Source organism: Terrapene carolina, unplaced genomic scaffold (genome assembly GCF_002925995.2).
Source record: "Terrapene carolina triunguis isolate 2854851 unplaced genomic scaffold, T_m_triunguis-2.0 Scaffold629, whole genome shotgun sequence".
Classification (NCBI taxonomy): Eukaryota; Metazoa; Chordata; order Testudines; family Emydidae; genus Terrapene; species Terrapene triunguis.
In genome coordinates this window covers 15,781,690-15,792,531 of record NW_020664980.1, presented here as the reverse complement: position 1 = coordinate 15,792,531, position 10,842 = coordinate 15,781,690, and the positions used below count along the sequence as shown (strand labels likewise).

The window sequence follows — 10,842 nt, the reverse complement described above, 5'->3', positions numbered from 1 at the left end:
TGGGAGGAAAAGAGGTAGATATGCTGAAAGGTAGGGATAGGGTCCAGAGTGACCTAGACAAATTGGAGAATTGGGCCAAAAGAAATCTGATGAGGTTCAACAAGGACAAGTGCAGAGTCCTGCACCTAGGACGGAAGAATCCCATACACCGCTACAGGTTGGGGACCAACTGGCTAAGTGGCAGTTCTGCAGAAAAGCATGCCCAAACAGTGAGCACAATGACTGTTCCCAGCTCCCTCTTTGCTGCAACATATCTGTCATAACAGGAACAAAAAGCAATGGAAAGGTGATTTCTGTCACTCAAGGCATCAGATCTGCTCCCAGTTAGTGTGTTCAAAATTAGCTATGCTGAGTAAATACATTAGGTACCATTTTTACAGAGTTATTATTCAGAGTAAGACCCATGACTGGCACAAGTAACTCAATACAACCTGCTATGCGTTGAGTCCCCTGTATGATCTTCATAGATCTTACAAAGGCTTTGGACCTAGTAAGTAGAAAGGGCCTTGTTCAATTGCTACAGAGAATTTGCTGCCCCTCACTTCTCCTCTATTTGATTTGACCATTTCATAATGGCATGAAGGCTACAGCTCAGTATGATGATTAATATGATAGCTCTGAAATCCAAAAGGCTTCAAACAGCAATGTGTTTTAGCACCAACACTCTTCAGTATATGTTTCTCTTTGCTGATTTGTCATGCTCTCTCATCTAGCACCCCAGGTATACATCTCCATACAAGAGCAGGTGGAAAATTCTTCAACTATGCAGATCTAAGAGAAAAAAGCAAGGTTAAACACCTGTTGATAGAAGAGCTTCTTTTCACCAACAGTGCTCTTCACACATAGTGAGGAGGCACTCCAGAAACTTTTCAACAGGTCTGCATTAGCTTGTGATGAATTTGGACTAGCCATCAATCTAAAGACAACATGGATTCTGATACAGGTTGTGTTTACTGCACCAGAAGTTTTAATAGCCAGCACAACGCTAGAAGTTGTGCACAAGTTCTGCTATTTAGCATCAACTTCATCAGATGAGCTCGTCATCTAGAGATAGGTGAATTCTTGCACTGGAAAGGCAGCCACCACATTTGATCGACTGATCAAGCATACATGGGATAACAGCAAACGGACACTGAACACCAAAATAAGGAGTTTAGCAGACATGCACCCTGAGCACATTGTGCAGGGTGGCGAGACCTGGCCCCCCTACAGCAGGCATGAGAGAACGCTAAACAGCTTCCACACTCGCTGTCTGCGTTGTCTTTTAAATATCGAGTGGGAAACCAAACTTCCTGACACCGAAGTATTTGAGAAAGCAAAATTGCCAAACCTAAATCACTATTCTTAAACACAGACATTTTTGTTGGCTGTCAGATGTACTGGATAGATGCATTCCAAAGTCCCTCCTGTATGCTGAACTTGTGGATGTTGGACCGACGTAGGCTCAGGTTCAAGGACGTTTGCAAGAAGGCTTTGAAAACTTTCAACGCTGACACTGCAAGTTAAGAAGAGGCATCTAGCAACAGGCTACACACTGGAGGGCTGTGCTGCACCAGGAAGTCACAGAAGTTGAAAAGAGGTGTGGCTCTGGGCCTTATGTCTGCACCAGGTGTGGCAAGACTGCTACTCAAGAATTGGACTTTTTAGCCACTCACGACTCTGCAACATGAACTGCCTTGGTGCTTACACAATCATCTTTTGAGATGGACAGTTCCAATCCATTCAGAGGAAAGTATCAATTTAAGTGCCTTTACTATGCCCAATTATGTTATTGTTATTTACTCTGTGTAAATAAGGTCATTGCCTTCATTTCTCATGAAACATTACAAGAGGTGATTAGGTGGAGGAGCAAAAAAAAAAAATAAAAATAAAAAAAATTAATGATTAGGAGAACAAGAGATTTTTAAAAAAAATGTTGCAGAAATGCCTCACATAAGCACATCAAAATTTTGTCAGTTTACAAAAGACATATTATTTAGAAGAAATCTAAGTCTGACACCTGAGTAGTTCTCTCACACACATCCACAGAGACCTTATTACACCATCACAAAAATGTTTATTACTCTATGAAGAAATTAATTGCTAAGATGTATGAAAACTGGTAGGTTAAGGTTGATTTGCAATACAATTTCTTTTGCATCCTCTTCGTTATAAACTAGGGGAGACACTTTGAACTCTGTAGTTCTATTTGATTTCTACTTTCACATGTCATTCTCATTAAGTTCCTACCACTTTCATCAAAGGCGACAGTAGCTAATTGAATACCTGCAGATTCTGCTGGGTGGTAATTAAATACCACAGAAGCTAGTGGATGAGGTGTCTGCTTCTCATTCCAGAGAAAGTTCTGAACCTAGAAAGTTACACCAAGTAAAGTTTATCAACTGGTTTGCTATGGAAGAATTCCATCCATTTTTTGAGAAAAACGATCCAGAAGAAATTTCACAATCAAATTAGATAACACCCAAATAAATATGTACTATTAAGAGATTTTACATGCACAGATGTTATGGAAACCACCAACTCTGCTACCCTTGCACATAATATTGTATTCTAATGATGTTAACTTCCAGTAACAGTTATGTGATTTAAGACCATCAGAATGCACTACATAGAGCTTCGAGCTGCTTTTCCATTACTCCACATGCACGCTGCCAGTTTCAAAGGATTTGTAGGGGTAAAACCCTACAGCTGAGTTTTAATACTCACAGTGTCAAATAAAGAGGAGCAATAGCTGGGAATGACTTGGAGTGCTTAAGGACCGCATGAAGCAATGCAGCCCACATGCGGAGCCACTTCTATTCAACCATGGTGCTGTAATAAAAACAAGTTTTTTAGGAGAGCATTAGCAATTCATTTGGAAGAGTCAAAGTAAGAACCAGTAGGGATAATTTCCAACTTCTCCTAGGCCTTGTCTACAAGTTTTCCACCAATGATGCAGCTACATCAAAGGGAGCAGTAGCTTAAATACAAGTATAGAGAGGGCCTAGCTGTTTCACATGTTGTTAAAGAATATTTGAGTCCTGTCTACATTAGCATCTATGCCACCTTGGTGCAGCTGCCCTGTTACTGAAAAACAAGTACAACATATGTCTGGTGTAGATGCACGCCTACAAGTGGGAGCTCTGCATTAAGGAAAGGGGTGATGGGAAAGTACCAAATTAGCTCCACGGCTGTTTTTCATAGAGATGTTGGTATATAGCCAAATTGTTTTTACTATCTTTGCTTTAATTTAAGAAATGTATTGAATCAGACAGAACCCTATGCAGCACATAATTCAACTTCTAGTGACATGTCAGGCACAGTGTTATTGGGCAACATCTCTGGCTAAGATCGGACTTTTCAGAAAGGACTTGAAGGCTACCCATCTACTCCACCTCTAAAAGTTATAGAGGAATGTAGTGAGGTGGTGTGGCTCCCCGCCGCCACGGAGGGGAAAGAGCCTATCCGGAGGCCGGAGTGGTCGGAGCTAGGGAGCTCTGAGCCCGCCCCTCAGAGGGTCAGGCGGTGACCCGGAAGTATTAAAGCTCGCCCTCACAGCTCAGTCAGGCCCCAGCCGCTGGAGAGACCAGACGTCTCCAGCCTAGTTCATGACTGGGAAGACCCCGCGGCCCAAGGCGGCCACCAGGACTGGCCGGGCCTGCCCTGTGCCCGCTATCCGGAGGAGCCGCCGGGCCTGCCCTGCGAACGCTATCCGGAGGAGCCACCGGGCCTGTCGATCAATCCCTGCCCTGATGAACCCATGGTCCTGGATCCCCCGGAGGCCAACACCAGGACCCAGGTAGGCCCCGAGGGGGAGTGTGGAAGTAGACGGGGGGCAGCCGAACCCAGTCCGGGTGCAGCATTGCCAGAGCCTATGTCAGTGTGTTGCGGCCAGGATCCCCACTGACAGCAGCGGGTCTTCTGGCGCTGCTAGGGCCCCGGGCTGGGACGCAGTGGAGTGGGAGGGCCTGTGTCCCCCGGGTGGCAGTCTCCCCCTCTCCCAGGCCTTTTGAGGCTTTGGGCCTTGTACTATTGTTGCTCAGCCCTGACTGAGGGCCTGAGCTCTTGACGTAGCATTATTGCCCACCCTGAGCGGGCCGGGCTTACCGTGTTCTTCCGGTTTCAGCAAGAGCTGCCGAGGGAGACCCCACGGCCGGACGAATTTCCCAAGCTCACCGGTGTGTAGTGAGCCGGTGTGGCTCCCCGCCGCCCCGGAGAGGGTCGAGCCCCGGCAAACTCTTGTACAGGAAGATTATACACAAACAAGACAGGAATAGAGAACACTTGTGCTTAGCCATTCAAACAGGATCTGCTCATACATGAAATGTCTAAAGTTTCTTTTGCTTGTAAAGGTTGAGTCATGACATTTGTACAAGTGTCCTGATAACATCCACTGCTGCTGGTTATACTTTCATTGTGACATAATCATATTTAACTGTCAGGGAAGGGGAAGATAATAAAGAATTTGTAGTTACAAGTCTCGAAGGAAACATTTGGGGTCAACTTCATTATATTCTATGCAGATTCAGTAGATACAACATTTAAGAATTGCCATTGATGGTAAGCTGCCGCCAATTGCTCATTCACCCAAAAGTGTTGATAAACTATCTAGGAAGTAAATTTGTAACTAAGTTTGGTTGTACATAAATCTTGACAGTCAACATATGATCCATATTCATAGCGAAACAGAAAAACAGACAACTACATGATACGGTGTTCAGTGACGTGATGTAAAAAGCAGATGTTTCAAGCCAGAACATTTTTACAAACTGTCTTCATAATAATAAAAAAAGTCTTCCATCAGTGAAGAGAGGAAGCCCTTGCAGTTGCTTTTTTTAAGCGGCACGCTGAGTCAATTTAAAGCGACTAACGACTGAGCCAGAATCTCTAAAAGGGAAGGGACCTCAAAGAGCAAACAGAAGGAAGAGTAATCATTTTAAGCTCACGCAACATAAGGTGCCTGGAATACAACCCACCTGTTCTCTTATCTCTACATGGCTGTCTCAGCTAAGAGGAGTCATCTGGCACGTCAAAACTAGAAAGAAGAAATCCCAGAAAGTGCAATTTTCCACTCCCTTGTCTCAGTCAAAAATTCTATTTTGGTTCTATGCTTTAGCTCCGTTGGATGTTCCAAACCCCCCTGTAGCTTCATCAGTAGCAACAACTATGGAAAGTTAACCTTTAGCTACAACCTAAAGCTCATTTTATTAAGCGTCATAAGGCATCTGTGCTGCTTAAAAAGTCCAGTCCCAGAACAATCTCCCTGTTGCACAATCACACTGAAATAAGGGAGCTTTGCTGATTACCAAACTGAAAATAAGAGTCATTCTCAGAACAGGTTTGCTTAGTTGTAGCACTTGGACTTCAGTCCCCATGAGCATGATGTAAAAATACTTGGCTACAAAAGTGAAACTTTTCAGATCCTGCTTTATCAGGTACTGGGCTAACCAAAGGTACAGCAGACAGTGATGGAATCTCAACAAGGTTTAGGACACCTCCCAGTAGTTGGGATGGGTGCTGGATTCTGTCAAGGCACTGCTCCAGACCCTGCTCAAAAGGTCTTTCATATCAGGCTTTGGTTAGTAGATATCTGATCAATTTGAAGTTCCATTTCCCATCAGCTGCCAGCAATGAGAAAGTTATCTTCTCTCCTCTAGTCCCCCCTGGCTGTTGTTATGGAGCAGGATGTCAGCTATTCCCTCCCATCACCCAGCTACTGTTGCTTAGGTCCTCCTCCCCTGTGAATCACTCCACTGCTACTGCTCATAGCCTTCCCCAGCAGCAGCAGTATGAAATTGACAATTCTTGACAGTTTCACAGCTGCTCAGGATTTGGAATAGTAGGGTCACTAATTTTACTTTGTGGTTTCTTGACAGAGACATCAGCAACAACAGTAGCACCATAGTTTGGCTACAGACACAGGAAGACAGCACATCACTTCATTTTCAGTTCAGAATGGGAAGGTCATCTTTGCAACCATAGGAAACCTTTTAAAGTCAAACCTTACATTTTGCTAAAATGTATAGTTTAGTCCCCCAAACTCACCAGGTAAAGCTTTTTACATAACTCGATTTTTCAATTATAAATACGTTTTCAATAAACTTATTTATGAAAATAGTCAAACTATCAGAAGGTGGATGGGCTTTGCTTTACTCTTTTGTACTAACAGTGGAGGGCAACAAACTGAATAATCAATGTGATTTATATAGTTCCATCACATATACAAGTGAATGTAGAGAGTAAATATTATTGCTACAACCAGCTAAAGGGTTGCTCTGTAAAGCACCCACACTATTTGATAACAAAAGCTGCACAGACATCATAGTAGCTACTTCATAATAATAATGTTATTGTTTGGCAAATTCTGAGTAATACATAAAAAGCAAGTTTTTGTCCCCGGAAAATTTCCCCCGAAGATTACTTACACTCTATAGAAATTACAGGGGAAAAGAGACGGCGTTTTAAAAAAACCCTATACTCCCCTATGATACACTCTGCAGACAGGAGAGATCTGGTGACTGTTACCAAAGAGGTATAATAATGAACTACAATTTAAACCATTAGAAGACTGGTTCTATGCAAGTATTTACCTAACATGAATCAGCAGCCCACAAATCCATGTGGATAATAGTCAGCACTCACAGTACACTGGTGTTGCATGCAACAGAAGTATTTCAGCTATCCTAACATTCTTCAACCACCACCAGCAGAATCTTCATTCCACAACAGTGAAGTAGACACCCATTGTAGACTGCCAGATTTTAAGTTTTGGCAAGTATGTCAAGTTTTTTAGAGGCAACGAGACAACATCTAACAAATATACAGAAGGACCTCAATAACCTGCACTAGCAGGAGGACCACCAATGGGAGTGGTAATGTCTGCAAACTAGAAAGTGATGGGGAAAGACTTCAAGGCATTATTGAGAAGATAGGAAGCTGGTACATCAAGAAACTCACACTCGCCCTGTACCCAGCACAGCAGTGAAATCTCATTTCTCTGTGCTAGAATAAAAACTAAATCCAAGAGACCATTTTAAATGTGGATTTGTGGGGTTCAGCTATACTTTGTTTTTAGCAGGTGTAGGTTGCCTTATTTTCCGATTTGCATCCCTATTTTTCTAATCTAAGCGATCGTTATGACAGAGCTCATGGCTGGGAAATCTTTTCGTTTGCAGCACACGCTGTTTGACCTACCATACATTTGCTTATGCGAGAAAAAAAGATGAATACATGGTAAGATTTACAAACTATTACCTGAGCATCCTGAGATTTGCATACCAGTTCAGTTATAAAATTTGAGGTTAGAATGTAAAACCTACTGAACTAGTAGCCTTGTTGGTTGTCAACAGAAGGGATAGCACACCTGTAGGAACATCTAGTGGGGACTATATAACCTATGTTAAAAGCCCCCCATTAGCACAGTTACATATAACGAGGAATAGAGAAGCAATAGACTTCTTAGTTTATAGTTTCTGATTAGCAGTTATACCAATATAATATGGTATAAAGATGCTTCTGAACAGGTAGTTAGTTGTAAAGTATAACTCATTACATTAGTATCTCCAACATCTGCAAAGCCAGTGACTTCTTGTGGCCCTGTCCTCTTACACCAGAATAAAAACTTACATTAAGAGCTCCAAAACAAATCCAATGGAAAAAATAACGAATGCCAGCAGAACTAATCTGTTTTATTACATCAATATTCTTTTCAGCCAGCATCATGTTTCACCTGAACATGCAAATATGTAAGTGATTAGCTGTCTACTCATTTATGTGGAAACAATTTAGCATAATCTTTCCTAGAATATATTTACATGGTTCCAAAATACTTAATTTTCTGATACATTTATCAGCCACTACAAAAATTAAACAGGGTAAAATCCCTTGTATTGATTTGTTGCCATGCTAAAGGTAACAGGCAACACAAGGAAGACAATCAGACAGATTCCCTACTACAGTCTAGAATTTAAGTCACTGATACTGCATCTTTGTGTTCCCGGAACTGCTTTTTATATTTTAATCCAACTGTTACTTTGAATGTTTGTTCGGTGCAGTTATTCTGAAGAAAAAGAAAAAAAATCAAGTGACAGCAGTAAACATTATATCCTACCTAAAAGGGAATAAGACAGGCGGGTTTTATTGAACAGCTCAATTTAATGTAACATTAAAGGCATTTCATATTCCACTAAGTCTTTTTATAAGATGGGACTATATGAAAAGCCAAAATTAAAGATAAAAACAGGCAAATATTTTTCCCTGTTCTGCCTACAGCTTTTTGAAGAGCACAGTCTTCTACAAAGTTACAACTTTTGCTTTTAACACATCAGTTCTCTGATCTGGCTCCATCACAGACAACAGTATTGGAGAATGCCATATAGATTATCTGATTTACAAACTGGAAGCTGATAAATAAAGAAGAGAAAACCATTAATACTTATCAGCACTGAGAAGGAGAGGCCAAAAGAGAAATGTGACGAGGCACCCTTGTGTCCAATAAAACTTCTTAATTAGTTAGAGGCTAAATCTATGACAACAACAAAACATTGGTTTTGCCTTCATTTCATTGCGGCTGAAGTTATTTGTGCCAACATAACCAATTTTCTCCTCCAGGATAATTTATTTCAGTGATAACAGGAGCTATTATCTTATAGCCTGATCCTGCAAAGTTTACACATGCACATAATTTTACTCATTCTTGCTGTAAAAAACCCTATAATTCTGTGATTTGATTTAAACAACTGCAGAGATTATTTATGTAAAAGGTTATTTTGCACTGTAAGGCGATTAAGCAGCCTTTTACTCAATATGTTTAGTATCTTTCCTTTTATTTTCCTATATTAAAAATAGGATTTTAGATTAGTTATATTTTTAGTGTCTGGAACAAACCCAGTATGAATTATTAAGATTGTGAGCTCCTTAAGACAGGGATAATACCTTTTTTTTTTTTATTAAAGCAACAAGCACATTGTGGGTGCTTCTGGAAGTGAATCAGTAGTAATATTTCAATAGCAACCAAGATATCCTAGGGACTTCCCCCCCCCACACACAGTAGGATATAGTTTCTGCCCTGTATAGCTTAGAGTCAAAACTAAAGACAGGTCAAAATTTGGTGACATTTTTGCTATGCATCAAATAGGTGTTAAAATATTAACATTAATAAGATAAGGAATATGAACTCCACTGTTCAATAAGGATAACACGAGATTCTTACATATGGAAAACTCAAAGATATCGGGGGGGGGGGGGGGGGGGAGTGGGAGGGGAGTAGTGGCAGACCACCTCAAAGGAGCTTCACAGGCTCACTGCTAATCCAAGATTAAGGCAATTCTACAATGATGATTCTGAAAGATCAAAATAAAAAAGGAACTTAGGATAATTCTCACCATATTTTCAGCCTTTAAAAACTTAGCTAGAAAATTATCTTACGTCCCAATCAGAAATTATATACTTTCTTTTGGATAAAAGCCAGCTTCCTTTTCCTCCCACACATTCTCCAACAAGCCACATGATTTTACATCTCTCCCCTCTTGACAGAATAGCAAATTACGTGAAGTCATAGACCAATGACCAGTTTGACCTGATTTTTATCATCAAAGAGCTCTACAAAAAGAGTCACTGCATGCAACTGAAGTGCAGGTATAAGGCAGCAGCAGCAGTAGGAACTCCAACCATTTAATATTCACTATGCAAATTTCATAAAAAACTCTGCAGATTTCAGAAGTCACAGCACATACATGCATCATGGTATGTTTTATATAAGCTGACATGGAGAGGTCCCCTTCATTATCAGCTAAGAATACCACAAGGACAGGACTATAACCATGCCTGTATCGATATATTGTATGGTAAAGGCGTCTACCGAGTACTTGAATCTGAAAAATTATTTCTTTTTGGGAGGGAACAGCAAATCTCCAGTTTGAGTCCTCCTCAGAGAGCTCTCTCTTCCTCACTAAGGAGCAGCTAGGATTCCAAGTTTCTACACCTTCATGGCACAGTTGCAATGGCAAGTCTCCAAGGAGGTAAAGCTTTAGACAACTAAGAGCATAAGTGATTCTGAACAAAGGCAGCCTTGCAATGGAGAAGCTCAACTGATTTGATATTTCATGCTCCTTAAGCCCCAGTCCCTCTTAATGACACAAAAACAAACCAAGAATGGGACAAAGAAGGGAACTCCAGACTATGACAATCAAGAAGTGAGGGAGCTTCACTCAAGCCAGATAAAGCTACTTTGACACTGAAGGGTCAGGTACCCAAGACACCCCCATTAAACAAAACGGCACAAAGGAGTACCTGCCCCCCATCACTGCCACCTCCTTGGAAAGGTGAATGTGGCCCCTATCTCCCCCTCCTTCCCAAAGGACAAGGAGAACATTCAGATGGGCCTCCCCCATCTCTAACCCTTCCAGAGATATGGGGATGGGGGCATCAGGCGGCCACTGCTAGCCTCCTTCATCCTCCCCCCCATAGGGGACGTAGGGAAAGCAGGTAATATTTATTCCCCCCACTGATCCCCACCTATCTAGGAGAGCTAGAGAGAGGGAAGGTGGAGCACGAGACCCAACATTACCCTCACCCCATAAGGGAGGGAGAAATGAGGGGCAGGGAGTAGGGAAGGATGGGGCAGCCTCATCATCCCCACCACCCATAGGGAGAATCAGGGAAGAGGAGCGTCCCTCTTCTGCCCCCTTCCCAGACTCAGCCCAGGGACAGCCACCTCCTCCATCCATACATCGTATACAGGAACCTGCCCCTATAGGGGCAGCAGCTTCCCCAACCCATAGGAGGCCAGCTGCTCCCTTCTGCTCCGGATAGGAACAAGCTGCTCCCTTCTGCAGCCATTCCCCTCCCTCAAAGACCCCCCCC

At 42.1% G+C, this 10,842-nt stretch overlaps 1 protein-coding gene across 1 annotated transcript in view; it reads right to left on the bottom strand.

The window, feature by feature from the left end:
• Positions 1-10,842, bottom strand: part of GALNT10 (polypeptide N-acetylgalactosaminyltransferase 10) — a 123,711-nt gene that overhangs the window by 112,569 nt on the left and 300 nt on the right. The gene's annotated exons all lie outside the window — the stretch shown is intronic.